The 26,484-nt window shown below is 44.3% G+C and overlaps 1 protein-coding gene across 1 annotated transcript in view; it reads right to left on the bottom strand.

The window, feature by feature from the left end:
* Positions 1 to 26,484, bottom strand: part of KCNH4 (potassium voltage-gated channel subfamily H member 4) — a 976,843-nt gene that overhangs the window by 761,546 nt on the left and 188,813 nt on the right. The gene's annotated exons all lie outside the window — the stretch shown is intronic.

Here is a 26,484-nt window from a genome sequence, read left to right as displayed (position 1 = left end):
ACGCGTTAGAATCTCCTCCCACTTATTGTCTGAAAAATGTTGGTTGTAGAGGGCGGGAGTAAGGATGGGGTTGAAGCACTCCAGAACCTTTTGCCTCCTTCTCCCATCTATTTTCCAGGTGCAGAGAACTTGAAGGACTTGACGCCGCTACTCCCCCTGCTTTCGCAAAGGTAAGTATGTGGTGTTGTGGTCTTGACCACCCATCCCCATTTCCCGGGTAGTAGTCAAGGTCTTCACCTGGCCCAACACCCACCTGTCTACGGCCTCTGCCTTCCAGCACAGCGCACACTGGCAACTCTGTTGAGGCCCGAGCTGGTTCAGGACATCTCTTATTTGATGGAGGAGGTCCTGGCATCTGTGACATGCTAGGACATGGTGCAGGTCCCCAGTACCTCCATCCTGCTGGGGCACAGTGCAGTCCTCTGCTCTCATGCTTGACCTGGATTCGCTAACTCCCTCCCTTGCCCCCTAGTGGATGTCCTAGCTCTGAAGCCTTCTGACCACGCACTATAAGAAACCTCAAATAGATACATGAAATGCTGTTTCCCAAGGATTAAGCCACCATTATGAGATGACTGGAAATTATCCGACGGTTAATACTGCTTAACCTAGAAGAGTTTGGGACTCCTGAAATATGGTCATTCATGCATCAGAGCCCAGAACATCTTATTTTGAATGTTTAGGGATGATTTCAAAGCTGTAGACCCCTGGAGTGATCATATATTAGGAGCAAACCCAGAATCGTACAGCAAACGGCGGTCCCCTAGGTTTTACTCATTCATTTGGGAGTGCTTTCTGGTAGGAGTTATGAGAGGCCTACTTCAAGAACTGCCTCTGTGGAAGTGCTAGGGGCCCCCTAAACAGAAGGGTTACCATAAACCAACCCTTGGAGTGCAGCAAAGCACAGCCATTAAGATGGTTTATATTGGACTAAGTCAAAATACCAAACAAATAAGGAGGCGATCAAACCTACTGGAAAGCATTGCAAATAATTGTACTGTGGATGTTCAAGTGCTAGAGAAACCTTGTTTTCCCAATTAGTGGACCCTCTCTCATTGGTAGACCTCATGCCCGTGTCTTCTGTTTGAAGGCTGACCTTGCCAGTCTGCACTGTATGTGGGCATTCGAGGGAGTGTAGGCACACCATTATCTTAGCTTCAGACTTAATGAATAGCCCATAGTTGTGAGCTCTTCATCACGTGTTACGAGACCATGAATTTGTCCATGTCGGCAGTGCATTTAAGACCATTTGATTTAATTATCCTGGGTGCAGTTGCTCCTCTTGGCCTTTAGAGACTTGCTCACTCTATCCCATATAAACGTCATGCCCTTTTAATTGTCCGATATTTGGCATCTGTAAATGTCCTTGTTCCTCCTAATCTTTGGGAAATATGTCCTTGCACATGGTCTGCTCGTTAGACTCCCTTTGTGCTTTTCCTCCATCTCTTGAAATAGCATCCTTGGTTCCAAGCCAATGTACTCCTCTATTTTGTAAGGGAAAACAGCTTCTTCATCATCTTTCCACTTTGAGGGCCTAGGCTCGTATTTTGAGGTAGCTGGGTTGATTGACATAAGCAGTCAACCATCTTCTTCTAATGGTTGTCCGAAATGTTGAATACATACCTGTCATAAGCAAGCTTCTATGTATTCTTTCTACCTTGAATTTCAGTGCATTTACAATCATTGACCAGTGAGCCACTTCATTCTTATCTGTGTTTGTAAATACTGTATCGTGGAGTACATGTTTCTCTTAGTGCTTCAGTTACATAGTCATTCTTAAATATTTTCATATCGTTTCAGCATATGTTCTTATAACTTCTTTATGAAATTCGTATGCTTTCAACACACTTTGTTTCAATGTCGACAGCTCGGCAAAGTACATGCTTCTTGGTAACTTATCTTCACTATATCAGCTTGTGGGTACACTCTGAAGGGTTGTCTAAGTGCATATCGTCTCTCATTTACTCAAAGTGGTACAGGATTATTTCAATGATTCAGGCATAGGCTCCCCATCATTACTTTTCGTCTGTCATCCCAATATGACGGTGGCAAGGGTGCGGAGACTCGGGAGAAGACAGCACCTCCTCCTCCACACTTTGTGGTTCTCCCACTTCCCTTCCTTGTGTATCTCCACCCTGACCCTCCTCCATTAGCCCCTTTCACTCTCCAGTTTGTGTAATACATTTTCCTTTCCAAGTTCAACGTTTGAGATTATTACTATTACTAGATTCCCATGGGATTCCTCCAATAAGATTACACGTTCTGCCCCACACTTGCTACCCAGCCTACTCCTAACTCCCCTACTGCCCAGGTGGTCCTCTTTTCTCCTCCAACCTATAGCATGACAGGAATCCACACCTTTTCCTCCTCCAAATATGATTTTGGGTACATTTCTTTTTTCAGCTTTCCTTGGGATTACCACAGGAATTGCTTGCATCTAGCACACACAAAAGGGCAGATTTTCATTTCTGAAAATTGTCTCTGCCACAATGCACCATGGTGAAAATATAAGCATTTTATTAGGGCAGGGCGCATTGAATATTTGACACACCTTTTGACAGATTTACACCAAACCAACAAAAGGCACATTAGCAAAGCTTTATGCCCAATTTGTTTCTTATTTGGTGCAAATCTGTCCTGTGGTTTTCACATTTCACACTAGAGGTGTTCAAACAAAGCACTTGTTTTGTCTCTGAGAAAATAAATGGCAATGGCATAAAACAGTGTTTTTTTTAATGACCTTTGAACCATTAAATGTTCACCGAAGTTTACATTTGGAGGTGCCAGGGCCAGAGTTTGTTTTTGGAACATTTAATCCATATATATGTAACTGTCAAATGAGAAATTATGTCGTGCCTCCTATTGCAATGAATATGTGTATATTGGCCTACGCCAAGCTGCTTGTAAGTCACTTGCGAAGAAATCCGTGTTGCAAGGTCCTGACCTTAAAATCAATGAAAGCCGCCATTTTAGGTCAATCGCCATTTTAGGTTTGCTTTGTAAAGTCAACCTGTGAGTTAAATGGTGGACGATGTCATTCCGAAATACAACATGGCCATCTTGACCTCTGTGTGTAATTAATATGTAACTTGCCTGCAGGCCACTTGTTGAGGTCGTGAACTGAGACCTTGTCCTTCTGTGTGTAAAGGATTACTCGCGTCAATGAAACAAATCCGCGAGCATATGTTAAGAACAATGTATTAAAATACTGAACTGAGAACACTTGTTTAACTACATTGTATTAATGTTTGAGAAGACCTGTATGGGAAATCCCAAAACCCACAGTTGCCGTGTAGGCTTGTTGACGTATGTATTAAAGACAAACTAGTTACATGTGGATATGCGAACTCGGCATGAACCCTAGATCAGTAATGTATTAGAGGAATATTAACGCGAAGTAGAGTTGGACATCGTGTTCACAAATGGTATAAAAGAGCAACGAATTCTAATGTACAGCGTCTCTCACTGAATACACCGAACCACGCTGGAGTTCGCTGTGTTGTACTGAGGGCCGATAGCTATCTGATTTTGCCTTGTTCTTTGTAACTGATTCAGTATAAATTAAAGATCTTTGTATGTTCCTTTGTAACCCGTGTTCAGTGTATTTCCTTTTGGGGTACTCAGCCTCGATATTTTGATTTTGTTTTCACAGTTGGCGCCTGAATAGGGACCCTCAAGATTGATGCCAGATTATCGAAGGTTGACCCTCGCTATCGGACCGGGATCGGACGGTGTGACAAAAAGGGGCCCCACTGAACGAGACGCGACACCTCAGCAGTGCTGCACAACTCGATCCCTGGACGATTAGCTTGTGGTCCGAGAACGGCATCTTGACGAGGGTCCACTTATCGGGGCGGGCAGATTTGCCGAAATCACCACACACAAGGTCAAATTAGTTAGGTAAGATTCTTTGAAATCCGATCGGACCTCCTTAGGAAATCGATCAGTTGTGTCGTGACCCGATTCTTAAATAATCCTGATAATTTGATTTTGGCGTATTGTATCTGCAGTTCACAAAAACTATGGGGGCAAAGGGAAGAGTTGACAGGGAAATGCCCTTACTTTAAATACACTTTAACACGACAGAAATTGGGGCAAATGCCAGTTGTGGTATGATTTAGTAAAAACCAAACAAAGTCTGTTTTCCAAAACCAGGCGTCCAGCCTGTGTTTTGGATAAATACACAGGTGTGTGTAAAAGGAAGGGATATTTAGAACTTCACCCTATCCTTTCCTGTCTTCCTCCACAGCCTTGTCACTGCTAGTAGTATAACACACAGCAGTTTCTTGTTTTTGTTTTGATAAAAATATTCCTGCCCTGAACCACAGTATTTTTATCCAAAACACAGGCTGGATGCCTGGTTTTGGAAAACAGACTTTGTTTGGTATTGTATCTGCAGACACAATTATTGACCAGGTAACACTAATAATTTGATATGCCTGGGAAATTGTCTACCTGCTTCAGGGCGTTATTCCGCAGTGATAGACAATCTTTGGAATTTAGCCGTCCAGCACCACAGGAGAGGTCGCCGGCGTGTACTATGTACTGTAAGCATGGCATTGGAAGTATAGTATTTAATGATATTTGGCACAGACAAACCAGACATGCCTCTGAACTTCAGTGGCCAATCAATGGTAGTTTTGAAATCCCTCGTATTGAGTATTTAGAGTCAATTCTATTAAAGAAAAAGGCTAGACCTGCAGCATTTGATGTTTTGCAGAATTGGAAAAAAGAAGCGTTGCAGCAACTTAAAAGTAGAGAAAAACATGCGCGCCATCATAAGACGAACGTCAAAAAAGCATTATTGTATGACCAAGATAAACATTCTGAATCGACTAGGAATATGGATAGGGCTTTCTCACTTGGAATTCAGAAAATCTATGCTTCTAAAGACCTTCATGTTTCCGACGAATTCATAGACAAATTATTAAATGAACGAAGGCCTGGTGCCTCTGCGCCACCTCCGTATGTTCCTCTTCCTGCTGCTTTCCCTCTTCCTGCTGCTATTCCTGCTCTACCTGCTGTTGTTCCTGTTGTTCCTGCTCCTCCTAATGCTCCTCTTCCTCCAGTTACTGTTCCTCCACCTATTCCTGCACCCCTTCCTATTACAGCAGTAACAGTACCTCCATTGAATTTGCCTGCTCCCTCTCTTCCAAGTGGTCCTGTGCCGCTTGTAGTCGATCGAGGTGCGGGGTCGAAGGTTGTCACTCGCAATACTGTACCACCAGAGAAGAAACGAGATTTGCTTGCATGGGCTAAGCATTGTTTGGAGAGGGATGATCAAGCTAATGTTTTTGCCACACTTTATAATATGGATAATTTCCTGAGAAAAATGTTTTTATTGAAGGTTTAGGGATTCATTTATGTGTAATGTGGGGAAAATTAAATAATGCAGATCTCCCGCAAGGGTTAAGGGACCTAAACACTGTAGCGTTTTCAAGAGACACTGTGGAGAAAGTAAATGAGCATGTCGGAAGGTTATTTGAGTATAGAAAGGAGTTGGAAAGGTTACAGAATGAGGATGACGAGGGAGAAAGTATCTATGTACAGAAACGGTTCCTTCTTTGTCGAAAATCGATATCCGAGGAAGCACGACTTTGTACGAAGGACGCGCTTAGATGGATTTCAGATATGTCGATAACTCCAGTTGAGGTATATGACACATATAGTCAGTATACGCCAGAAATGCAGAGGAAAGTGATACAGGTAATGATAGAGTACCTACAGGATGATTGTGTAAAAAGAAAGATTAGTTGTCCCACAGAGTTATTGAGTATTTATAAGAGAGCTTTTTCACTTGACACTTCTTCGACTGCTTTAGTGCTCGATTTAGCTCTGTTGCTTAGTAAGCGTTCGGAGTTACCTACTTCTCAGTTGCCTATGAGAGAGGTTCCTCCGACATTTGTCCCGAAGGTTGAGATTGCGGCCGATGCTGCACAGGGTATAGTCGCTGCGAACATTCCTGCACATTATATATCACAGTTTGTTCACGCCCCGTTCTCAAGACAAGAAGTGAATACTATTAGACAATCTATTCCTGATATTAGGAAAAATCCGACAGGATTCTATAAAGAAATAGAGTCCGTCTTGCAGTCCTCAGTGTTCACCTTAGGCGATATTGATTTGTTATTTCCTGTACTCCTGCACGTAGATTTGTGGAAACAAGTTAGAACTATAGACGACATGCCAGGGTTGGGAGATATATGGGCAAATATAACTAGATTCGATGGAGAAAGGCCAGCTGGTGAAAGACCGCCCCAGGTGATACTAACTTTGCCTGATAGAGTCATTACAAAATTAAAAACCATAATTCCTGAGAAAAGAATTATATGGGACAAACTTACGGCCTGTGTCCAAGGGAAGTCTGAGGGTGCTAACGAGTTCTTTAATCGGTCCGAACAGGTATTCTCGGATTTCAGCAGACAAGACTTAGGCACAGTATCTGGGAAAAGGTTATTTGTGGACAAATTTGTGCGTGGATTGCTGCCTGACATCCAGTCACAAATGATGTCTTCTGAGAGCGCTTGGCAGGCGAAGTCCCAATCAGAAGTACTGCATATGGCTCAGTACTACGAGAAACGTGTCAATAATGAAAAAGATAGAGTTGAAAAACGAAAAAGGTGATTTAAAGACTAAAGTACTATTACAGCAAATTGTTAGAGGCCCCAGAGGAGGTAGTTCGCAGATTAGAGGTCAGTATGTTCCACAAGGGAATGTGCCCTTGGGCCTGTGAACATTAACCAGTATGCCTATTTTCGACAAGAGGGTCATTGGCGTGCACAATGCCCTGTCCTTCGACAGAGGTCGAATAACACATTTGGGAATATGGGTAGATGATCCAGAGGTCGCCTGGGTGTAGGGGGCCCTGATAGAGGTCAGTTTGCACAGGATCCTCAGCACCCTTTTACACAGGATAGTCAGACTTCGAGTGCGGATAATAGGAACATATTTGATCATCCTTCTGCTGCATATCTATCTGAAGAGCTTCCTTTTGATGATATTCTGTTTCGTTAGGATTGCCCGAAGCAAGGTTTGGAACCTATTCCCGTCAATCAGAAAGGTCCCTACGTTGAAATGGTGGTGGGAAATAGGAAACATCAGATTTTGATAGATACTGGAGCACAGAAGTGTTTCATTGATCATTCATGGGTTCCAAACATTCCACTGTCAGGGCAAACCAATGTTTCTGTAGGGTTTTCTGGCACACCAGTTGTTTGTCCAGTTTCTTCGCCAGTACCCATTTCTTTGGGTCCCTTTACGGACCACTGTCCATTTCTGTTGACTTTGAATTGTGGAGAGAATTTGCTGGGATTGAACCTGTTAAAAGAATTAAATGCGGTGATTTATTGTTCTTCTGATGGAGTGCGGTTGACAATTTCACCACAGCAATTTTCTGTCTCGCAATTCTTGACTAAACCTTTGCCGCCAGAATTCATTGATGTACCAGAGAGAATATGGGCTGTTGACGACAACGATGTCAGTGTTTTACAGATTGACCCTGTTAAGATAGTTTTGAAACATGGAATTGAGCTGCCACGCATTCCCCAGTATAAGATTTCAGTTGAGGGCGAGCAAGCTTTGAAATGCATTGTTTCCAATTTTGTGCATCGTGGGGTGATTGAAGAAATTTCAGGAAGTTTGTGCAATAGTCTGATTTTACCCGTGTACAAGAAAGGCGATAATGCAATTCCATTCCGTTTCATAATTGATTTACGTGCCATTAATAAAGTCGGCGCTCCGCAATTCCCAATTGTGCCTGATGTGACGACAATATTAACCATGATTTCAGCTACAACTACTTACATTAGTGTTGTGGATCTAAAGAATGCTTTCTTTAGTATTCCTATACACAAGGATAGTAGATACTTGTTCGCGTTCACCTTAGAGGGACGCTCGTTCACATTTACTCGTGCACCTCAAGGGTACACAGAGAGTCCTAGCATTTATAGTAGGGCTTTGAAAGAACAGCTTAATACCCTTGAATTGCCCTCTACTTGTACATTGCTTCAATATGTTGATGACTTGCTTTTAGCTGCTGACTCTGAGAGCGCCTGTAAGGAGGGCACTGTGTTATTGCTTATTCATCTAGCTAAGCATGGTCACAAAACTTTGCTTAAAAAGTTTCAATATTGTTGCTAGGAGGTCGCCTATTTAGGCTATCTCCTGTCAAAGGAGGGAAGAAGATTGACACCTGAAAGAATAAAACACATTTCTGGCATGTCTGTCCCAAATACACAGAAGGAAGTTAGAGCCTTGATAGGTATGGCTTCTTACTGTTGGTTGTGGATCCCGAATTTTTCACTAGTGATCAAACCGATGTTGGCTTTGAAAAAGAAGGGCATTTCTTCGCCATTGCCGTGGAACGCGGAACACCAGCAATCGTTTGACTTTCTGAAGACTGCATTATGCTCTGCACCATTTTGGACACACCAAACTATGAAAAGGCCTTTGTGTTGTTTGTGCATGAATGTGATGGATGTGCTTTGGCTGTATTAACGCAGGAACATGGAGGGAAGAATAGGCCGTGCAGTTACTTTTCTTCCGCCCTTGATCCTGTAGCATGCGCTTTGCCAAGATGTTTGCGAGCTGTTGCTGCTGCGTCTGTAAAACAGAGTGAGGGAATGGTCCTAGGCCATGATCTAACCCTGATGGTGCCTCACTCTGTAGATGTTCTACTGAACCAAGCCCAAACGCAACACCTCACTTCCGCACGGTTGACGAGATATGAATTGATCTTGTTTGCATCTCACATCCAAATTAAGAGGTGTTGTGTTCTTAATCAGGCTGAACTCCTACCTTTACCGCAAGATACTACTTGCAGCGATGAAGAGTCACATGACTGTCTGTATACTACCAAACAAGAGACAAAGGGTAGAATTGATTTGAAAGACACTCCTTTGAATAATCCGCAAGGAGAGCTGTTTTGTGATGGCTCCTGCTTCAAACTTCCGTATGGTACATCCACAGCTGCTTATGCAATCACTACATTAAGCACGGTCATGGAAACCAAGAGAATCACGCATAACTCTGCGCAGGCCGCAGAGATTATAGCATTGACCCGAGCGTGTGAACTTTCCGAAGGGCTTGCAGTAAACATATATACTGATAGTCAGTATGCCTTCGGGGTGGTTCACAACTTTGGGAGACTTTGGTCAGAGAGAGGGTTCTTGACTTCACATGGTACCAAGATCCAACATGGCTCCCTAATAGTACAACTGTTCTCAGCGCTAGCGCTCCTTATTCAGTTAGCCGTTATGGAATGTGCAGCACATCGAAAGATTACAGATGACATAGGAAAAGGGAATGCTTTCGCTGATCAGATAGCTAGACAAACTGCTACCGATCTCTTTACAGAGATGTATGTTTCAAGGGAGACTGTAAATGCCTATGCAATGGACCAGGGTGTTGGGTCTGTACGGGATATCCAAGCTGATGCCATGTTAGAAGAATACAAGAGGTGGGCTGAGGGCTTCGGGACACTTTATGATGACGTGTGTTGGGTGGACATAATTGAAGGGAAATGGCTACTCCCTGACGCGAATGTAATGATGATGGTCATCATGGCCCATGGTCCTACGCATGTATGTGCCCAGAAAGTAACGAAAATGTTAGAGAAAGTTTGGGTAAATGACAAAATTTTGAAAACTTCCCAACGCTATGTTCAGGATTGCATGATTTGCCTACAACACAATGTGGGAAAGGGGACTGCAACTCCAAGGGGAAGTTTTGGGCCACCCTCTGTCCCCTTTGAAGTCATCCACTTTGACTTTATTGAAATGGAACGGTGCAATAATATGAAGTACGTACTAGTGGTCATATGTGCTTTTAGTAAATGGGTTGAGGCTTTCCCTGTCAAAGATGCTACAGCCATGATTACTGCGAAAACCATGTTAAAAGAGTACTTCCCACGGATTGGGCTACCAAGAGTCATCTGGTCGGACAATGGTCCACATTTTGTCGCTACTGTAATTCTGCAGATATGTGCGGCATTACAGATCGACAAACGGTTCCATTTGGCCAGACACGCTCAGAGCGCCGGACTAGTAGAAAGACACAATGGTATCATCAAGAACAAGCTGGCTAAGACATGTGCCGGCACTAAATTAAAATGGCCGGACGCCTTACCTATCGTGTTATTATCCATGAGCACAACCCCTCAAACTAAGATTGGGCTCTCTCCATTTGAGGTGGTAATGGGGAGACCTGCCAATATCTGGAACCTTCCTAAATGTAGATCTTTAAGAAATGTTGAAAATGTATTACTTTCAGATTATTGCAGCCAGTTGACTAAAAACCTGTATTTGATTTATCACCAGGTACGAGAGGCTTTACCTGTGCGATACGAGGGCCCGGGCCACAGCATACGGCCTGGAAGCTGGGTGCTTATCAAGGCATTTGAGCGCTCTTCCTGCCTTGCACCTCGCTGGCGGGGCCCATTCCTGGTCCTGTTCGTCACGCAAACAGCAGTGCGGATTTCTGGAAGAAAGAATTGGATCCATGCGTTGCACGTCAAGAAACTTCCTCACCCAGTGCCACACGATGCAGAAGAAACAGAACCCCTTGCTAACGCTGCAACCAACGATCCCAAAGCAGTAGATAGCGCGGAGAGTGTATCGGAGAATCTTTCTGAGCCTGTGAGGCTTGAGAAGCCTGCCATTTTGTCTCTACACTCTCCAAAAGTTTTGCTTCCGGAAACTGTTCTTTCAAATTCGGCATCTTCACTTGTCTCTGATACGTTGCTTTCAACGGGAAGTGACAACACATTGTTTCCGGATCAATCAGTACCAGGAAAAGCAAGGTACAATCTGTGTCCAAGAAAATAGACTTACGGCACAGTTTTGCTGTGGTTTGATAGACTTACAGCACGGTTCGGCTGTGCATCGGGAGAAGCAAAGAATCATTGAGGGCTTGTTTTTGCCCAAATTTGAGAAAGGGGATTCTGTTGGCTAGGGTTGTGGAAGGATTAAGAAGTCGCGCGGCCGGGAGGTCGCCAGCAACGAACATTGGGGGTTTCCGTTTGAAGACTTCGATGCCTGCCACCGCTACCGCTTGTATGGGACTTGTAAATGATTGTGTGACCAACCGGGACAATGGACAATGCACCTGGGCCCCGAAAATGTATTGCTGTGTTTTTATGATGATATTTGGTTTTATAATAGTCACTGTCATAGGCTTATGGTACCCCGAGGAAAGGCATCCTTTAGAATCCTTGTTACCTACTGAAAATGTACCTACTGTTCCTACTCCCTTTGTACATTTGCATACTCTGTCCCCTAGGGATTCCCAGCATAGACAAAGGTACCACAATAATACTCTGCTACTTATCATGAATTCTACGCATGCCATTTTTAATAAGTCTAATTGTTGGGTCTGCTCACATTTACCGCAACAAGGGGATAAGGGGCTAGGTTGGTACATTCATCCTTTACCTTTGACAACTGCTTGTTATGCTTCTCTTAGAGCACTGTTCTTTGGCCGTTGGAACAATAGCATCCCGGGGATCTTTGATGGCACTAATTTGCATAGCTTTGAGAAACGTGTTCTGACTTCCTTGGGATGCTCGCTTTTTGCAAATAGGAGTAAGCCCAACGTTGCTTATATTAGGCCTTCTGATAGACTGTCTCGTCCTTTCCAATCTTTGATTTCCTTTAAGATGGCTCTGATAGGCAATAAGGATGCCATGCCTCCTTCTTACACTGTTAACCAAAGCCCCGATTCAGTTTCTTTTTGCATACAGAGGAATGGTACTCAGTCAATGGGAGATTTTAAAGGTTGTGCCAATGTTGCAAATTTGACTGAGGAAGACAGACCCTTGTATGTAGGCGAACCTGTCTACTTTGTTTGCGGTAATGTAGCATTTCCATGGTTGCCCAGGGATTGGCAGGGAACCTGTTATTTAGGGATCCTGTTACCTGGGGTGTTTATAGCTAGTACAATAGAAGTTTCAAAGGCTCGTCCACGGCGAGACGAGAACGGTGACACTCCAGCACAAATCTTGGGAGATATAGCAAAATCATTTGTGCCATTTTGGGGGCAGATAGCGAATTCCGAAGATATCAGAAGACTAGCGAGAGTACTGGAGAGAACCATCAACCGAACCACGGACATACTCTATAATATGACATTAGAACAGAAAGCGATAAGACTAGTAGTGCTTCAGAACCGGATGGCATTAGATGTCATACTGGCTGAACGTGGTGGAGTGTGTAAATTAGTGGGGTCTGCTTGCTGTGTTTTTGTGCCAGATTCCTCCCCAACTATCTTCAAGGCAATACAGAATCTGCAGGTCCTTAGTTCAGAAGTGCATGTTCCCGATGGAAAATGGGATCTTAGCGCTTGGTTCTGGTACTTCTTGCAATCTTGGGGTTGGAAGGTACTTTCGATCTTACTGATCATTTTGGGAATTCTGTTGTTCCTTTGTTGTTGTATTCAGTGTCTACCTAGTATAAGTTCGATGCCAGGGGGATGTTGCGCACAAGCGATAGGTACGATAGGACATAAAGTGTATGCCCCAGATAAAACTTTCAAGGAATATGTGTTAAAAGAAATTTTAGCGAATGACCTGATTACAATAGATATTTCTGACAGCGATTCAGGGTGCATGGACGATGATGCATGGAGTTATTTGCAAGGAGATCCGAAGTAGTTTAGCACTTGGCATAGGCCAAAAGGAGGGTTTGTCAAATGAGAAATTATATTGTGCCTCCTATTGCAATGAATATGTGTATATTGGCCTATGCCAAGCTGCTTGTAAGTCACTTGTGAAGAAATCCGTGTTGCAAGGTCCTGACCTTAAAATCAATTTAAGCCACCATTTTAGGTCAATCTGCCATTTTAGGTTCGCTTTTTAAAGTCACCCTGTGAGTTAAAATGGTGGACAATGTCATTCCGAAATACAACATGGCCGTCTTGACCTCTGTGTGTAATTAATATGTAACTTGCCTGCAGGCCACTTGTTGAGGTCGTGAACTGAGACCTTGTCCTTCGTTGACCTGTGTATAAAGGATTACTCGCGTCAATGAAATACACTTGCTACCCAGCCTACTCCTAACTCCCCTACTGCCCAGGTGGTCCTCTTTTCTCCTCCCACCTATAGCATGACAGGAATCCATACCTTTTCCTCCTCCAAATATGATTTTGGGGACATTTCTTTTTTCAGCTTTCCTTGGGATTACCACGGGAATTGCTTGCATCTAGCACACACAAAAGGGCAGATTTTCATTTCTGAAAATTGTCTCTGCCACAATGCACCATGGTGAAAATATAAGCATTTTATTAGGGCAGGGCGCATTGAATATTTGACACACTTTTTGACAGATTTACACCAAACCAACAAAAGGCACATTAGCAAAGCTTTATGCCCAATTTGTTTCTTATTTGGTGAAAATCTGTCCCGTGGTTTTCACACTAGAGGTGTTCAAACAAAGCACTTTTTTGTCTCTGAGAAAATAAATGGCAGTGGCATAAAACAGTGTTTTTTTTAATGACCTTTGAACCATTAAATGAATCTTCACCGAAGTTTACATTTGGAGGTGCCAGGGCCAGAGTTTGTTTTTGGAACATTTAATCCATATATGTGGAACTGTCAAATGAGAAATTATATTGTGCTTCCTATTGCAATGAATATGTGTATATTGGCCTACACCAAGCTGCTTGTAAGTCACTTGCAAAGAAATCCGTGTTGCAAGGTCCTGACCTTCAAATCAATATAAGCCGCCATTTTAGGTCAATCCGCCATTTTAGGTTCACTTTGTAAAGTCACCCTGTGAGTTAAAATGGTGGACGATGTCATTCCGAAATACAACATGGCCGTCTTGACCTCTGTGTGTAATTAATATGTAACTTTCCTGCAGGCCACTTGTTGAGGTCGTGAACTGAGACCTTGTCCTTCGTTGACCTGTGTTTAAAGGATTACTCGTGTCAATGAAACTAATCCGCGAGCATATGTTAAGAACAATGTATTCAAATACTGAACTGAGAACACTTGTTTAACTACATTGTATTAATGTTTGAGAAGACCTATATAGGAAATCCCAAAACACACAGTTGCTGTGTAGGCTTGTTGACGTATGTATTAAAGACAAACTAGTTCCATGTGGATATGCGAACTCGGCATGAACCCTAGATCAGTAATGTATTAGAGGAATATTAACTCGAAGTAGGGTTGGATAAATGATATGAAAGACCAACGAATGCTTAAGTACAGCGTCTCTCACTGAATACACCGAACCACGCTGGAGTTCGCTGTGTTATACTGACGGCCGATAGCTATCTGATTTTGCCTTGTTCTTTGTAACTGATTCAGTAAAAATTAAAGATCTTTGTATGTTACTTTGTAACCTGTGTTCGGTGTATTTCCTTTTGGGGTACACAGCCTCGATATTTTGATTTTGTTTTCACATAACGAGTCAAATGTTATTAGCAATACAATTTTGGGAAAAGCCTATGCAAACAGGCTTTAACTTAACTATGCAGTGGCAACTGCCGCCCTATAATATATTATAAGGCATCAACCTTGACTCATAGGAAATCCAAAAATACCCCTGGTAATAACGTTTGACTACCATGACGGATTTGGATGATATTTTACAAATAAAATGTTTGTCACAGGCCCTTCCAGATTTAACATTTTGGAAAAGATTCATTAAAAAAATGAAAAAGTTATTAAGAACTCAAAAAAACATGTTATCGGCCTACTCCCGTTCATTTTCCTATAGAGAAAAAGTCCAAATTTGGTAAAGCCGAAGCGCAAAAAACTGCTTGACTGATTTGGAACAAAAAAGAAACAAAGGGTTGACTTAATTTCTGGGACAGGTTTGGGGTTAATCCATCCAGTACTTTTTCAAATATTTGAGGGTGTACGGGGTGCTCCCTGCTATCAACAAAATCACTATAGCTCCCATGGTGCTTTGCATCAGAGCGGGTTTTCAGAAATGAAAAGCCTCCATTTTTGTTTTGCTTGTTGCGAGCAATTACCCAGGTAATACTGGGGTAATGCAAAAACAAAAAGTGCTCAAAAAGCTATTTGGAGGAGGAAAAAGGAGGCAATTGCAGGTAGGAGGTGGGGAGGGGGAAGGGGATACCATGTAAAATTGGCGAGTTTGGGGTGGTATGGCAGGCTAGTTACAGTTTGAACGTTTTTGGTTTATCGGGAGACTACTGAGGGAATTTCGCAAAATTCCTGATGCTGCAATGGAAGACACGCTCGGAAAAGAAAATGCATAAGTCGAACAAAAGACTGAAAGGGGTTAATGGGAGAGGGCCAGGGAAAAGCAGCTGAGCAAAGTGGGGGGACCATGGAAAGAGGAGGGGGGCACTTGGTGAGTGCCTGAGAGGACTGGGAACAGTTTTTGATTTTCAAACTTTTTCAGATTAGTGGGGCAACACTTGGGGAATCCCATGGGTAAGTGCAGTTCATTGGGCCTCATTACGACCCTGGCGGTATCGGGTTATTGAAGCTGGTAGCGCTGCCGATGCCGTTAACCCCATACCGCCTCATTACCAGGTCCGCTCGCGGGACCTGCTCTGGACCTGGTTTTACCAGATGTCCTTAGTGGGTCCCGCGAGAGGCCCAGCATGCTAACAACGGGCCCGTCATTAACGGGCCCGTTGTTAGCATGCTCCTCATTCCCATTGAGCCCTATGGGGGCTCAATTGGGAATGGGGAAGTAGAGGGTCCGGGTTCCCTGAATGGGGAAATACTGGGCCCTCCAAGGTTGGAATAGCACAGTATTTCCCCATTCAGGGAACCAGGACCCGGACCCGAGTTTGGAGGCAGCCATGCCCTTATTAAGGGCATGGCTGCCTCCAAACTCGTAATGAGGCCCATTGTCTTTATATGTGTAGTTGAATGCTGTTATCGAGGGGAATATTGTGAGAATCCCGCGTTAATCAGAGGATAGTGAAAAAAAGGAAATGTTAACACCTTCAGTGATCACATCTACTAGGCAGGGGGTAATGGGTCTTTGTGCTTCTGACCATGACCAAAGGCCATAGCTAGTGGGCCCCAAAAAACATATTGGTTCAATACGCATAGTGGCCACCTCTGAAGCCCAGGGTTAGGGGACACCAAAGAGACCTATTGGTGCAACATGTACAGTGAGTATGGCCGAAGGCCATGGTTAGTAGGCCCAAAAGAAATTATAGTGTAACAAAACCCTTGAGGTTCAGTGAAAACACTTTAGTTAAGAGCGAAATAAGGTGATCAGATTTAACTTGAAAAAAACAGCAACAAAACCTTTGAAATTCAGTGAAAAATCCTTTGTTACAGAGTTACGTGATTAGATTTAAACCAACAAAACCCTGAAATTCAGCACTCGCATTTGAAGCAAGTCCACTTAAATGTAACACCCCCTGTTGTGCAGCGTATAATCACAATGATGACATTACTGATGACATCACTGGTGATATCACTAATTACATCATACATGGCATAACTGATATCACTGGTTTGATTCATTACATTTTTAAATATGACAACTCAGCTTTGTTACGTACCATATATGTACATGTTTCATACTTACATAGTACATTGTAGTCTGGCCCTGGTTCTTTAAATGTAACATATGGTATACAATTATGTAGCATAAGTAACTGATTATTTTTGGACATTGACCAAACTTCTAATGCGTAGATTCTATAGTATCACAATGCACACAGGCATGTACTTTGTTTGATATGAGATTATATTTTATAGAAATTGACATCTTGGAAAAAATGTGCTCATGTGACTGTACATTTAGGGGTGAAGATTGACTATTATTATAACACTATTAAATATGTTCCAACTTGTATCTATTCTTATTGTTTTTACTACTACATCTACTTATTATCTTATCTTTGAAATATCTGAAATAGATTAACCTGGATAAGGTACTCTCTCCAACATTAAGTATTGTACTTGCTTACCAATATATGAAATTCAAACCACTTTTATAACTTTACATATTTTTATTTTAAATTGTATAAGTTGATAAGTACTATAAATTAAGGCTCCAAACATAATCATATGACAGTTGTTTATGACTGTATTGTTCCATGTCATGTTATTATTAAGTGTAATACATTTAAAAAGTATCAAAAGTGGGCAAAAAAACATTCTAAGTTAATATAATCAGTAATGTCATATATGATGTAATTGTGGATCCCATCACTGATGTGTATGATGTCACTAGTGGCACCAACAGTGATGTCATCAGTGATGTCATGTGTAATTAGAGATGTCACCAGTGATGTCATCCGTGATGTCATCTGTGATGCCATCATTGTGATCATACGCTGAGCAACGGGGGCATAAAGTTAAGGTGGACTTACTACAAATGTGAGTGCTGAATTTGAAGAGGTTTGTTGTGTTAAATCTGATCACCTTAACTCTCTCTTAACAAAGGTTTTTTTCACTGAATATATATGTGAATGTAGGTTGTACGACCTACAAGAGTTGACCCAAATGTGGTCGAAGTAAGTGTGGACGATGAAACCACAGATTACCTACATCGTGTTCAATGGCCGCTGGCCAGGACATCCCTCAGCGTCGCCCGGAGCCCAGCAGCGCCCGCAGCCTGTGATTGGCTGCATCGACCAATCTCCCGCCCTCCAGCTCACCGAGAGGCGGCAGCCGAATGGCAAACCTAAGGGCCTGTCTGCGCCTGACTCCACTGCAGTCTCGTTGTTGTGCCGGGAGGAGTGGGCTGGAGCCCCCTCCCTTCATCCTCAGGACCTCAGCAGACCGGCAGGAGATCGTCGCGACCCCAACGGCCCCCCCCACGCTCGGAACGAGCAAAGTGGGTTAATTTTAATATATGCCCGCTTTTGGCATTATTATTCCGGGAAGCGGTCCCCGACCTTCCTAAAATGCCTAAATATTAAATTTGGGCCTGAACACCACTGATCTGCACAGTGGCTTCACTGGCCGCCATTGGCCCCAACATGTTCAATGGCCGCTGGCCAGGACATCCCTCAGCGTCGCCCGGAGCCCAGCAGCGCCCGCAGCCTGTGATTGGCTGCATCCACCAATCTCCCGCCCTCCAGCTCACGAGAGGCGGCAGCCGAAGGGCAAACCTAAGGGCCTGTCTGCGCCCGACTCCACTGCAGTCTTGTCGTTGTGCCGGGAGGAGTGGGCTGGAGCCCCCTCCCTTCATCCTCAGGACCTCAGGAGACCGTCAGGAGATTGTCGCGACCCCAACGCCCCCCCCCCACGCTCAGAACGAGCAAAGTGGGTTAATTTTAATATTTGCCTGCTTTTGGCATTATTATTCCGGGAAGCGGTCCCCGACCTTCCTAAAATGCCTAAATATTAAATTTGGGCCCGAACACCACTGATCTGCACAGTGGCTTCACTGGCCGCCATTGGCCCCAACGTGTTCAATGGCCGCTGGCCAGGACATCCCTCAGCGTCGCCCGGAGCCCAGCAGCGCCCGCAGCCTGTGATTGGCTGCATCCACCAATCTCCCGCCCTCCAGCTCATTGAGAGGCGGCAGCCGAAGGGCAAACCTGAGGGCCTGTCTGCGCCTGTCCGTGGCCGTACGCGCCGTCGGCCAGACTCCCTGCCCGATTGTGGTCAATAATCCATGTAAGTACATTGCCCCCTTACTATACAGTGACACGTTTCATATAGTGATACAATCTCCCCACCACTTCATGGAAGTAGATTTCCAACAATCACTTTACTCTATAACCTTTATATTCCCTGCGATCTCTATCCCCCTCTGTGCCTGAGGGATCGAGCGTCCACAGGATCAGGAGCTCCTTTCTCCCAGCTGACCGGAGCTACCCATAGCCAACGGCCGCGCATCCCGTTACCACAGGTGTGCGGGAGATCTTTCACCGCTACCCACGAGGATGGCCCCTCTCACCCTTGGTAAGGCTCCACTCCTCAAGCCTTCCCTATCCGCACTCTTTGCCTAATTGGGTAAATTCGATTTCAGACGCTGATACTACTGCCACCAATTGCCCCCAGAACTGTCATCCGAATCCTAACGGTGTTACCTCAGATTCTAATGTTAATGTTGGGCCTCGGGTTATACAGGCTACACTTGATTAATGTGCTGTGCCTTATGGTTGCCTCAGACCACATTTGTTTGATTTATGCTGTGCCACATGGTCGCCTACTTACCACACTTCATGGTTTTATGCCTCATGGTCGCCTACAGTTTACATCTGATTGATTTGTGTTGTGCCTCATGGTCGCTAATAGCCCACACTTGATTGTATCTTGCCATATGGTCGCCTACAGACCACTTTTGATTGATTTGTGTTCTGCCTTACGGTCGCTATTAGACCACATTTAATTGTATTATGCCACTTGGTCACCTACAGACCACATTCGATTGATTTTTGCTCTGCCTAAGGTCACCATTAGACCACATTTGATTACTTTACCATATGGTCGCCTACAGACCACTTTTGATTGGTGTTCTGCCTTACGGTCGCTATTAGACCACATTTGATTGTATTATGCCACTTGGTCGCCTACAGACCACATTCGATTGATTTTTGCTCTGCCTAAGGTCACCATTAGACCACATTTGATTACTTTACCATATGGTCGCCTACAGACCACTTTTGATTGATTTGTGTTCTGCCTTACGGTCGCTATTAGACCACATTTGATTGTATCTTGCCATATGGTCGTCTACAGACCACATTCGATTGATTTTTGCTCTGCCTAAGGTCACCATTAGTCCACATTTGATTACTTTATCATATGGTCGCCTACAGACCAAATTTGATTGATTTGTGTGTGCCTTACGGTCGCTAATAGACTCACTTGCAATCCCTGCCTTCTAGCAACACGACCATTATCATGTATTGGTGCCTATCTACTCTTATCCACCTACTGTACATCTACACTAGACGTTGGACTAGTCAACCTAACCCAGATCCTAATCAAGACACTTTCACCTGCACACGTATGATAACTACCACCCTCACTTCATGGCCTAGCACCATGACACCTGCTAACCCGTATTTGGATGATCCAGCACTCTGGATACGCCACTTCACTACTAGACCAATACCGAACCAACCTTGTACTATTGCTATTAGAAATACCAGATTGAATTCTAGAACCAGCCTACCTACCTTTTCATGCTCTTCCCACCCTAGCATCTTAACCAGAAACATTAGACTAAGAGCCTGCAGCATTAAACACTCGCATATTGACCACAACCTTGCTAATCCAACCACTAACTCAGACAAGTTAGCCCATACCCATTCAATTGACCTACCTATACCACCGGAAAAATCACCCCAAAAAGACAAACTTATCAAAGCAGCCTTGGTGAATGCCAGGTCTCTTCCTGCCCATGCTCTCGACATCGCTGACTTTACATCTTACGAAAAGCTTGATCTCCTTGCAGTCACGGAAACCTGGCTTAGTGCTACTTCCGATCCATCGCTGGCCCTTGCTATACCGAAGGATTATGCTATTATTAGATGCGACAGAAACACCACTCAAACGAAGGGAGGAGGGCTTGCCCTCATATTCAGAAATACATTCGATATTAAAGTCATCCAGGACGCTCAAATCCTTTCTGCTGAATCCTTGTCTATCAAGTTACCCTTATCACCTAACAACACGGCAACCATGCACCTTATTTACCGACCACCAGGACCCATCTCCTCTTTTATTGAGGACATCGCATCACTCATAACCGTAGATACCAAACCTAACTCTCAAACCATCTTACTTGGGGACTTTAACCTTGGTTTTGACGACCCTAAGGACACTAACGCCCATGACCTAGCCAACACCTTATCTGACCTGGGTCACACGCACATTATTCACGAGCCCACTCATGTCAAAGGCAGAACACTGGACTGGCTCACTCACTCCAATTGTTCTATTGACCTTCTATCTAATGACCCATGCATTTGGTCGGATCATCACAAATTAACCTTTTCTATCAAAGCCAACGCACCTCACCCGGCACCTATCATCGCCCCAGCCACCAGCACAAGAAATAAGAAAGATATTACACCTGACAAACTCTTACCCATATTACTGCCCATCCTGAATAATAACAACTCAGATGCTGACCCCACAGTCTTAGTGGATACCTACAACCAGGCTATACTCCAAGCACTGAACACCATTGCCCCACTAAAATTGAGGAAACCCAAACCACAGCGTCACCTTAACACCTGGTTCACGCCACAGTTAAGAGAACTACGCAAAACTAAGAGAACCGCAGAAGCACATTGGAAAAAACATCCCACAGCATCCAATAAAACTGAGCTAACCCTAGCCTCCTCTAGTTACAAAGAAGCCATCTTTCTTGCCAAAAAAGACACCTATAACAAAAGGATTACACAAGCGGAATCCAACACAAAGGAACTCTTTAAGATTCTGAAAGAACTAGAATCCCCATTGCCCCCATAGACAAATGTGTTACAGATGCACTATGGTGTAGTAATATTCAGAAGGCCTTATTAGATAAAATAGCTTGCTTACAATCTAAAATCATTGCAAAAAAATCCCTACTACTAGCTGACCCTGACTACAAACAATTGCCCAACAAATCACCTACCTTTAAGTCAACTTGTAAGCCTTTCAGCTTCTCACCCCTTTCAAACTGGGAAGTAGAAAAAATCATCAAGAAACTTAAACCTTCAAATTGCCAAGGTGATGCCTGCCCTGCCCCGATCATCAAAGCTGCTGCGCACGACCTAGCACCATTCATAACCAACCTCATCAATGCCTCCTTTAAAACTGGAGTAGTACCTGATAACCTAAAAGATGCATGGGTCATCCCACTTCTTAAAAAACCTACTCTCGATCCAGTCATCCCGGCTAACTATAGGCCGATAACAACTGTTCCTTTCTTATTAAAAATACTGGTCAGAGCAGCCTATTTACAAATACAGGCTTACTTAGAATCAAACAATCTCCTAGGACTTAGACAATCAGGTTTTAGACCGAGACACGGCATAGAAACTGCATTAATTGATCACACTACCCAGATCCAAATCCTGAAAGACAATGGCAAACTTGCACTCCTATTATTGCTTGACCTGTCAGCAGCATTTGACCTGGTCGACCACCAAACACTCTGTCACCATTTGAAAACTGCGGCACACTTTTCAGACGCAGCCACGGCTTGGATTAGCTCCTTCTTGGCGAACAGAACCATGAGGGTCTTCTCTCCCACTGATTCTGCTGAACCCTCACCAGTACCCTGTGGAGTCCCGCAAGGCTCTTGCGTGTCCCCGACACTTTATAATGTATTCACAAAGCCCCTCTTTGATATCCTTGACTATCTGGGTGTCACGTATACTAATTACGCGGATGACACCCAGATACTCATTCCCATCTCGGGTAACTATGAATCAGACAGCAAAACCCTTAACGAAATATATTTAGTAATCCAAGCATGGATGGCACATCATGGACTTTGTCTCAATGACGATAAAACTGAGTTGATCATCCTTGGCACTCACGCCAAACTCAAAAATCTCAATCCCGCATTCAATTCTTTCACCATAGATGGCAACCTCATCCCTGTGTCAAATAACACCAAAACCCTTGGTATCTACATCGATGCCACCTTATCCTTTTCAAAACAAACTAATGCAGTAGCATCATCAGCCGCTTATACCTGTAAGCTGATCACTGCATGTAGGCCGTTCATCTCCTCACCTAATTGCATTACTCTTGCCAGAGCATTAGTCCTATCCAAGATAGACTACTGTAATGCCTTGTACTTAGGCACTAGCCACAAAAATATCAACAAACTGCAAGTAACTCAAAATAATGCTATCAGGGCTGCCCTCAACATCCCCAAAAGGGTGCACATCTCTGAGACCAGACGGAAACTATGCTGGCTCCCAGTCAAGCACAGAATATCTCTTAAAACTTTGGCCCTCACACACAAAGCTAGGGCCAACCTTGCACCAGCCTACCTCACCAACCAACTTACACGTCACACTTCCTCAAGACCACTGAGATCAGCACAAGCTAACACTATGTCCATACCGCGATTTAAACTCCATAACTCGGGTGGTGCTAGCTTCCCTGTACAAGCCTCTAAATTATGGAACACTATCCCTGCGCCTCTGCGAGCAGAACCGTCATTTAACCGATTTAAACACAACACGAAGTGTTGGCTTCACAACATGGACTCTATGACAGCCTAACTGCCTGATCCCAGCATGATTGACTGCTACCAGCACACTTTTGTAATTAATATATGTATACTAGACGATGTATGCATGCATATGCATTACCAAGTTTGTACCTACCTGTAACTGTAATGTAACGTAACCCTTATTGACTGCTTTCAATTGTAACTGTAACCAGATCTAACTTATGCGCCCGTATGCCCCTGGGCCTGGCTGCGCTTTACAAATTAACAAAATACAAATACAAATACAAATAATTGTTGCGGATGAATTGCTTAACATACCATGAACAGAAACACATGCATGTGCATCATTGTCATGCACTACCACTTAAGCTGGCAATGTTCCTGGCGGCACATGTATGTGTGTTTCTGATCAATGGAATTCATTGTGTTCTGGATCTACTCAGGCCATACATCGCTTCATTTAAACTTATGTGTTTAGCTCTACTTCCCGATGTCTTTCTCCCACTCCTGCTCTTACTTGCCACTTGTTTGACCATCACGTGTTCACCTTATTTGCTTTACAATCACAGCCTATCCCATACACGGTTGACATATAATCGTTTACATATATCATCAGCGTTGCTTCTCATAACGTGCACAGTTGTCATAAAGCATTAGACTTCTGACACAATACATTGGTTTTACAAAGTTTACAGCTTCCAGTGCCACAGTATTGCGACTGCATTTTTTCGTGCACATGCTCCACTAGTTGTGAGGCATTTAGAGAACAACTTAATGAATTTCGGTGAAACAAAGGGTTCATGGATACAACCAGTGCTTTAAATGAAAATACAGTAGTGCAGGTACTCAATACACCAGAGCACCTGCTTACTGTTGAGTAGTGACGGTACTGCGCCATTAAAAGTACTGGCTTCCTGCTGAGAACTACCGGTACTATGGACCTCATTATAAGTTTGCTGGTCTGGAAGAAAAGGGCCAGTAATAATGTTTACCAGCACTTTTCCAGACAAGTTGGCCGGTGGAGGTTACATTACTTGCTCAGGCCCCCACCGGCATTAAACAGCCGGGATTTCCAGCTGCAGGATTACCGGTGCCGGAAATACCGGCAATTCCATGGAATGGGGAATAACCGGAATTTCCGCTGATCATAATATCCTGAAATTACCGGCAGGATACCACCAAACTTGGAAGTACCCCTGTGTCTTTCAAATAAAAGACACACAGGTACTCAGGACCAGCAAGCACCTGCCCATTTAGAGCCCTGGGTACAGCTTTACATGTTTTTTGGTTAAGAAGCTCTTACAGAAAGAATGCGTTCGTTTACATAGCGCGCAGAGCAGAGTTAACCGATCGAGATTGGCCCTTTGGCCTCCCTGCCCTAACCCGTAATGCAAGTCTGCACGCGAGGCGCTTCAGAGACCTTTCCAAGCAGGCTCCTGCCACCGCGCCATCCCCTATAATTACTAGCGGGCGACAACCTACGCACTTGCGCGCGCGCGTCCCTTTCTGAGCATGAAGCGATTCCCGCGCGCTGCCGGTGGGGCCTGTACCCTGACAGAACAAGCTTGGCTTTTCAGGCAGGCCTTCCCGCGTCGGCTGTTCAGACTCTCAGAGGGTTTCTCCTGAACCATCCATGTTTTCACAGAGGTTTACACCAGCTAGAGGTTTGCAAAGAGAATAGGGCGCCATGCAGATGTGGAAAGGAAGACATCGAAAGTGATATTTCCTTTCAGCAGTGGTATCTTTAGGCAGCAGAATTGTGGCAAAGTAAAGTGCAGGGGATGTTGTGAAATATGACATGCCTCGGAACATATGGCCGGGATTAAGCATCAGTCATGTCAACTAGAACCTGGGTGGATGCAGGTTACTTGTGGATTGCTGGAAAGAGCCACTAGGCTGTCTCAAAGCGCTGGGGCAGGCTCGACATGTCCACGCCTCGAGCCATTGGCGAGTGATGAGCCACTGTTGACAGTTCAGGAATGGTGTGCTACGTGCACGTGGTGAACTGTTGCTTATCCCAGTGAGTGAGTAACTTCTCAGGCCTGGCTCGTAGCTTGCGACTTGGAAATCTTACCCCTGTGAAGGGGAATGGAGGAGAAGGTGTGCAGGAACAGGGGGTCTGAAGCAGATCACTGAACACAAAGCCAAATCAGAGGGGGGCAGTACAAAGATGCAGGACCCGAGAGTGAGTTAAAAATGGGAACGAATACCATGAGACCAGAACCGAGCCAGAGAGGTCCCAGGAAAGCGGCTCTCCACCTGTGACGCCATATTGTTCTCAGACAGGCCATCCCTTTTCTCGCCTCTCTTCCTAAGGGACACAATTACCTGCAGATATCAGGGCTTCAGGGAGAGGTGGTGCAAGGCAGGGGGTTGGGTGGGGGGAGGCGCACTGCCAGGCACAACCAAACTCATGTGGGCAAAAGGGCACTTACCACAGACGCAAGGTGAGCGGAAAGGGTTGCTTTTCTGTGGCAGCTCAAAACTCACAAACAAACACCAACGTGGTCTCTCTCCTTTCAAAGACTAATAACATGCCTACATATGTACCAACCATAAAACACTCCTAAACCTGCTCTACTAAACTTCCCCTCTCCATTATCAATCCCTCTTCAATGCCCCCAAAAGTATAACCTTCCCCACCAACTTTATTTTCACCACAATATACCACAATTCTCTTTCCCTGCCCAGATGCTCCCAGGCCTGGCCTGAGCATTCTCTGTGCAGCCCTAACAGCCAATAGACAAAGCTGCAAAACTACCCTCTAACACTGACAAACGAAACTTAAACTTTGTAACCCTGCCTACCAAATCCAGCGAATCGCCAGGCTGTCCCATCAAACCAAAGGCAATCACAGCACATAGTGCCATCCTCTATGGACCAGATTCTGAGGTGCATGCAAAAATAGAAAAGTGTTCTTTCATGAAGGAAGAATACACCTTCACAGCACCATATCCGGTCAAAGTGAGAATCTGGCAGCCTAGCATCAAAGTCCCAACTTTTGCATGTGCCTGATTTAGTTTACAACAGCCCTAGCAACCATCAGGAATGCAGGGCAGGCAATAGGGGGAGAGAGGGAGGAAGATTGTGGGTGTTTATCCTCCCAAAATCCTTGGTGTTGGATGTAAATAGAAGGAGTTCAAATAGGGCACCTCTGAGGAGTCTTAACATCTACTGCACAGTTTTCCTTTATAATGAAGGCATTTTGCAGTCGGCAGCAGCACTTTCCTTATTTACTGAAGGGCAAAGGGCACATTTGTAAATAAGAAAAGTGGGAAACCTTTCGGAAATGCTTGCAGTGGCGACGCCCCAAACACCCTGGCCTCATTACGACAGATTTGATCAGATTTTACATCTGGAAAGCACTACAACTCCCCACCAGTCTTTCCACCCAGCTCAA

The sequence above is a fragment of the Ambystoma mexicanum genome, chromosome 13, assembly GCF_040938575.1.
Source record: "Ambystoma mexicanum isolate Mex_15411 chromosome 13, UKY_AmexF1_1, whole genome shotgun sequence".
Lineage (NCBI taxonomy): Eukaryota > Metazoa > Chordata > Amphibia > Caudata > Ambystomatidae > Ambystoma > Ambystoma mexicanum.
The sequence above is the reverse complement of the archived record's forward strand: the minus strand, read 5'-3'. Positions and strand labels throughout refer to the sequence as shown.